Raw genomic sequence first — 6,000 nt, forward strand, 5'->3', positions numbered from 1 at the left:
CATGCGGCTGAATCCAAATAGGCCCTTCCATTTGAGAATAGTCGTTAATCTACCACAGGGATTCCCAAAGTGTCGTCTGTGGACCACCAGTGATCTGCAGGCATGTCCACAGTAAACATTCATATTGATTTTTATTGTATTTTTATTGCTTATTTTAGTTTAGTTTATTACTTATGAATTCTACGGAATGCAAAATGTAGTATGATAAAATGCAAGATAAGAAATAAAAGGAGTTAAAATCATGCAGCTTCTAGCACAATGCAATACAATTGCTACAACAGGCAGAAAAACCAAGTGACCCCACAAGACCATCAGCAATTTTCAAGTGGTCCATGGGAGGGAAAATTTAGGAACCACTTATCTAGTGGAAGCCTGTGCTAATGCAAGTGTGTGGGGGGGTGTCACTTCTCTCTGCACCCTCTGAAAACCTGCTCTAGAGAGTTGGTGGACCTTCTGAACATTATGGAAGGTGGTGCAAGGAGAAGGAGAAAGTGGCCTCCCTTTCTGTTCCATTAGTGGAAGCTTCAACTAGATCAAAGAACTTCCATAAATTGAAGGACTCCTTCATAGAAGTGCACCAAAGGGTGGCCAGGTCAGGCCCTAGCCAAGGGCCCCGCAGCCCACAGGAGCCCCTGAAGGGCCCCTCACTAGGGTGAGGGAGTAGCGCTCCCCTTCTGCAATCTGTGGCAGGGTCCCTGCCGTAGATCCCAGGGAGAGAGTTGCCTGCCCGCCCGCCTGCCCCCTCGCTTACTTGCTTACCCTACCATCCTGACTGCTCTCTCACTCACTCAAACTCCTGCCCCCCTACCCGCCCGCTTGCCCCCCACCTGCTCACCTGCTTGTTCTCCATCCTGTCCCACTCACCCACTCACCCGATTGCTCGCCCAATCGCTTGCCCTTCCATCCCCCAGCCTGCCCTCCCTCCCACTCACTCTCCCGTCCCCCCACCCCCTGCCTGCCTGCTCACCCACCCACTGTCCTGCCTCCCTCTCACTTGTCCCCCTGCCTGCTCACTTGCCTACCTGCCACCTCACCAGCTCACTCACCCCCCTGCCCACTCGGTCACTTGCCCACCCACCCATTCAGGCCCCAGCATGCCTGGCACCAGCCCTGACCTAGAGCATGGTGACTGGGTTCTGCAAATCATTAGGAGGCATATGCAGAAAAGAACAGACATTTATGGTGGGGCTAAACATCCCTCCTCCCTCCTCACTGATTGTTCTGTGCAAGCCCCAAATCCTGGCCCTGCAATCATGTTTTTTCAGGCAGTGGCAGCTGGTGGCTCCATCTCAGTGGGACAGTGGAATCCACTCCAGATTTTAATCTGAATGTTCAAGGAAGTTCTGGTGAAGCACCTTGGACAGCTCCTTGAAAGTTTGGACTAAAACCCGGACCGGATTCCACTGTCATGGAGCCACCAGCCGCTACTGATTTCAGATAATGTAGGTTCAGGAACAAATATTTGTAGACATAGATAACATGTTGTTCTATGCAAAGCAGAAACACATGTCAATACTGTGAAAAAAATACCTTCACAACAAAGGTCAGCCTATCTGCAGACAAAAGCAACACCAAGTGAGGTTGTTAAGGTCTTTCAGCAGAAAACTATGAGAGGGGAACTCAGTCTAATAATGTTTTCTGTGTGCTTTTTTGGTATATTTTCTTTAAAATGTTGAACAGCTCTCCATGATGTTCCAGTAAGGAACTCTAATTAATGCTCCAGCTGTCTGCAGTTAGAAGTACCTTTGTTGACAACCTAAAAATAAAGGCAACTTGGCTACAAATTACTGTCTCTGCTTGGGGTAGCCTTTAGCACTAGTGTCAGTGGCACCTGCCATTATTGTTCCGGCAACATTCACTAGTTGAAAATGCAACAATTCATATTTGAAGTAAATTACATGTAGGTCGAAGCTGAGCCAAAAATCTTCTGTCATTTCATACGGCAGGTGCTCTCATTTCCAAGCAGTACGCAAATATGCCGATGGAGAAATGATCCCTAATTTCCTGCAACCTCCCCAAATTTTGTGTCCCTTTCGCATTTTGCATCACACATTTCTGTAGAAAGTGAGGGCACTTAAATTAATATGATCAACTGGATCTGGATTTCAGCGATAATGATGAATATAAACAAGGGAAGGAGAAGTGTGGTGGAGTTTTTAAAAAATACAATAAAGCAAGCAGGATTAGGAATTGGTTAAGTAGCTGGAAGCAGAGAATAGGAATAAATGGACAGTTCTTCTAATGGAGGGCCAAAGAAAATGGAGTTCCCCAAGATTGGTACTAGGACCTGTGGTTTTAAACTAGTTCATAAATGATCTAGAGTTAGGGGTGAACAATGAGGTGGCCCGGTTTGCTGATGATACTAAATTGTTCAGGGTTGTTAAAACAAAAAGGGATTGAGAGGAGCTTCAAAAGGACCTTTCCAAACTGAGTGAATGGGTGGTAAAATGGCAAACGAAATTCAATGTAAACAAGTGTAAAGTTATGCATACTGGAGAAAAAACCCTTAATTTCAAATATACAGCCATGGGGTTTGAACTTTTGGTGACTAAGCAGGAATGAGACCTTGGGGTCATAATGGATAGCTCAATGAAGATGTCAGTCCAGTTTGTGGCAGCTGTGAAAAGGGGAAATTCCATGCTAAAGATCATTAGGATGACAGTATCATAATGCCGTTGTATAAATCTATGGTGCGGCCACATTTGGAATACTGTTTACAGTTCTGGTCGCCTCATCTCAAAAAAGATATTATAGAGCAGAAAAAGGTTCAGAAGAGGGCAATCAGAATGATCAAGGGGATGGAGCGACTCTTCTATGAGGAAAGGTTGCAGCATTTGGGGCTTTTTAGCTTAGAGAAAAGGCGAGTCAGAGGTGACATGACAGAAATGTATAAAATTATGCATGGCATGGAAAACATGGAGAAAAAGTGGAGGAAAACTTATCTCCTCTCATAACCCTAGAACTTGTGGACATTCAATGAAGCTGAATGTTGGAAGATTCGGGACAGACAAAAGAAAGTACTTATTCACTCTGTGCATAGTTAAAAACTGTGGAATTTGCTCCCACAAGAGGCAGAGTTGGCTTTAAAAGAGCCAACTTCAGTTGCTTTAAAAGAAGATTAGACAAATTTATTTATTTATTTATTTACCATTTATATACCACTTATATTTAAATAAAACTCTAAGCGGGTACAACATAAGTCAAAACATCTTAAAACAGCAGATACAAAAAAACCAAAATCAATAAAATACAATTAACTGAACAAAACATCTTCATTAGTATCAACATATAATATAAACACTACATATAAAATTAAATACAAGAAATAAAAGAAAAAAATCATAACATAGCAGACTAAACAGAATATTCCGAGCTTCAAGAAAAAAAAGTTAAAACAAGCTTATTTTTAAACATAATCGTTTAAACAAATCAGCTCATTTCTTAATCACAGTATAACAAAAACCAAAACAATTAGAACAGCCGCCCCCTTTATAACATAATTTCATCTAACTACAGTTGAAAAAAGATATCATTTAGTTTGCTCAAACACCCTTACAAGATCAGTACATTCATGTTTAAACATGTCAATATTCTAAACCAACACACTTACTATTTTAGCACACCTCAAATCACACTCTATAAGCACTCACATAATTCAACCTCACATCCTAAAACAGCAGACTCACATGTCCATACCATGAGAACCACTCAAATCTACATACAGCCAAATAATGCACACACATTCTAAATACAACATTCATACCAAACACTCCCCTTTGTCTCTCGCTCAAGGGGGCAGAAACTATGCCTACCAGGCTCTCACCCTGGGGGTAGAGAAACCACTTTTTCCAACGTAGTAGGAACAAAAACCATTCCAGTATCAAATATGCACCCTAAAGAAGGGCAGGCTTTTAATCACAACAACTTGTTGGTTTGCCTTCTCTCTCCAGCACTTGCAGCAATGATTTTTCTTGGCGGGTGATGGATTCCAGACTCCAAGGCAACTCCAAACGTGATGCTAAGTGCACACTTAGCGTCGCACTTTGTGCAACACCAAGGCGCTGCCTCAGGCAGCCCCTCCCCTTTATATAGCTGGAGCAGAAGAAAATATGCCAAAGTTGTGCGCAGTGGCAACAGCCGCTGCAGCACACAGAGTCCTTCCAAACCCCATTCTGAATCTCCCATTATCTCTAGCTTTAAAACAAAGGTTCAGGTTGTACGTGATGTGAAAGACCTCTTGCCAGAGAGTTGCTGATAGTCAAAGTAGACAACATTGGGGTAAACAGACAATAGTGTGATCTGTTAGAAGGCTGTGTCCTATGGTTAGCTTTTTAGGGGAAGGGGCTGTAGCTCAGTGGGTAGAGCACATCCTTTGCAAGCAGAAGGTCCCAGGTTCATCCCTTAGCATCTCCAATTAAAAGGATCTGCTAGCAGGTGATGTGGCAAACCACTCCTTGAGACCCTGGATTGCCACTGCCAGTCAAGAACAGACAATACCAGGCTAAATAGATCAATAGTCTGATCTAGTGCAAGAAAGCCTACTGTGTTCTCACTTTCTTACTTCTTTCATTTTTTATTGTTGTTGTTATATACCTTCAAGTCGATTTATGACTTATGGTGACCCTACGAATCAGCGACCTCCAAGAGCATCTGTTGTAAACCACCCTGTTCAGATCTTGTAAGTTCAGGTCTGTGGCTTCCTTTATGGAATCAATCCATCTCTTGTTTGGTCTTCCTCTTTTTCTACTCCCTTCTGTTTTCCCCAGCATCATTGTCTTTTCTAGTGAAGCAGGTCTTCTCATGATGTGTCTAAAGTATGATAACCTCAGTTTCATCATTTTAGCTTCTAGTGACAGTTCTGGTTTAATTTGTTCTAACACCCAATTATTTGTCTTTTTCACAGTCCATGGTATCCACAAAACTCTCCTCCAACATTTATTTATTTATTTTTATTTATTTTTTATTTATTTATTTTATTACATTTTTAGACCGCCCTATAGCAATAAGCTCCCAGGGCGGTGTACAGCATAATAAAACAGGTTAAAATACAAGTAAATATATTAAATACAATGTAAATACAATACACAATAAAACATAATTAAAAATTTTCAATTTTAAATTCAAATTTTAAAATTTTTTAAATGCCTGGGCGAAGAGGTAGGTCTTTACCTGGCGCCGAAAAGATAACAAAGAAGGCGCCAGGCGTATCTCATCAGGGAGGGCGTTCCATAGTTCGGGGGCCACCACTGAGAAGGCCCTAGCTCTAGTTATCGTTCTCCGTGCCTCCCTATGCGTTGGGACACGGAGAAGGGCCTTCGACGTCGAGCGCAGCGACCAGGTAGGTACATAGCGGGAGAGGCGTTCCGCCAGGTATTGCGGTCCGATGCCGTTAAGGGCTTTATAGGTAAGAACCAACACTTTGAATCTGGCCCGGAAACATATTGGTAGCCAGTGCAGCTGGGCCAGGACAGGTGTTATATGATCAAATTTTTTTGTCCCAGTAAGAACTCTGGCCGCAGCATTCTGCACCAGCTGAAGTTTCCGAACCGTCTTCAGAGGTAACCCTACATAGAGTGCATTACAGTAGTCCAATCTAGAGGTTACCAGAGCATGGATAACTGTGGCAAGGTTCTCCCTATCCAGATAGGGTCGTAGTTGGGCTACCAGCCGAAGCTGGTAGAACGCATTCCGTGCCACCGAGGCTACTTGAGCCTCCAGTGACAGGAGCGGATCTAATAAGACCCCCAAACTACGGACCTGCTCCTTTAGGGGGAGTGTAACCCCATCTAGGGCAGGTCGGACATCAACCATCTGGGCAGAGAGCCCCCCCACCAACAGCATCTCAGTCTTGTCAGAATTGAGTCTCAGTTAACATCACACTTCAAATGAGTTGGTTTTTCTGTTACCCCCTTTTTTCACTGTCCGACTTTCACATCCATACATAGAGATAGGGAGCAATGAAAATACAGAATATAAAACAAAATATGCAAAACAAAATCA

Source organism: Rhineura floridana, chromosome 5, assembly GCF_030035675.1.
Source record: "Rhineura floridana isolate rRhiFlo1 chromosome 5, rRhiFlo1.hap2, whole genome shotgun sequence".
Taxonomy (NCBI): Eukaryota; Metazoa; Chordata; class Lepidosauria; order Squamata; family Rhineuridae; genus Rhineura; species Rhineura floridana.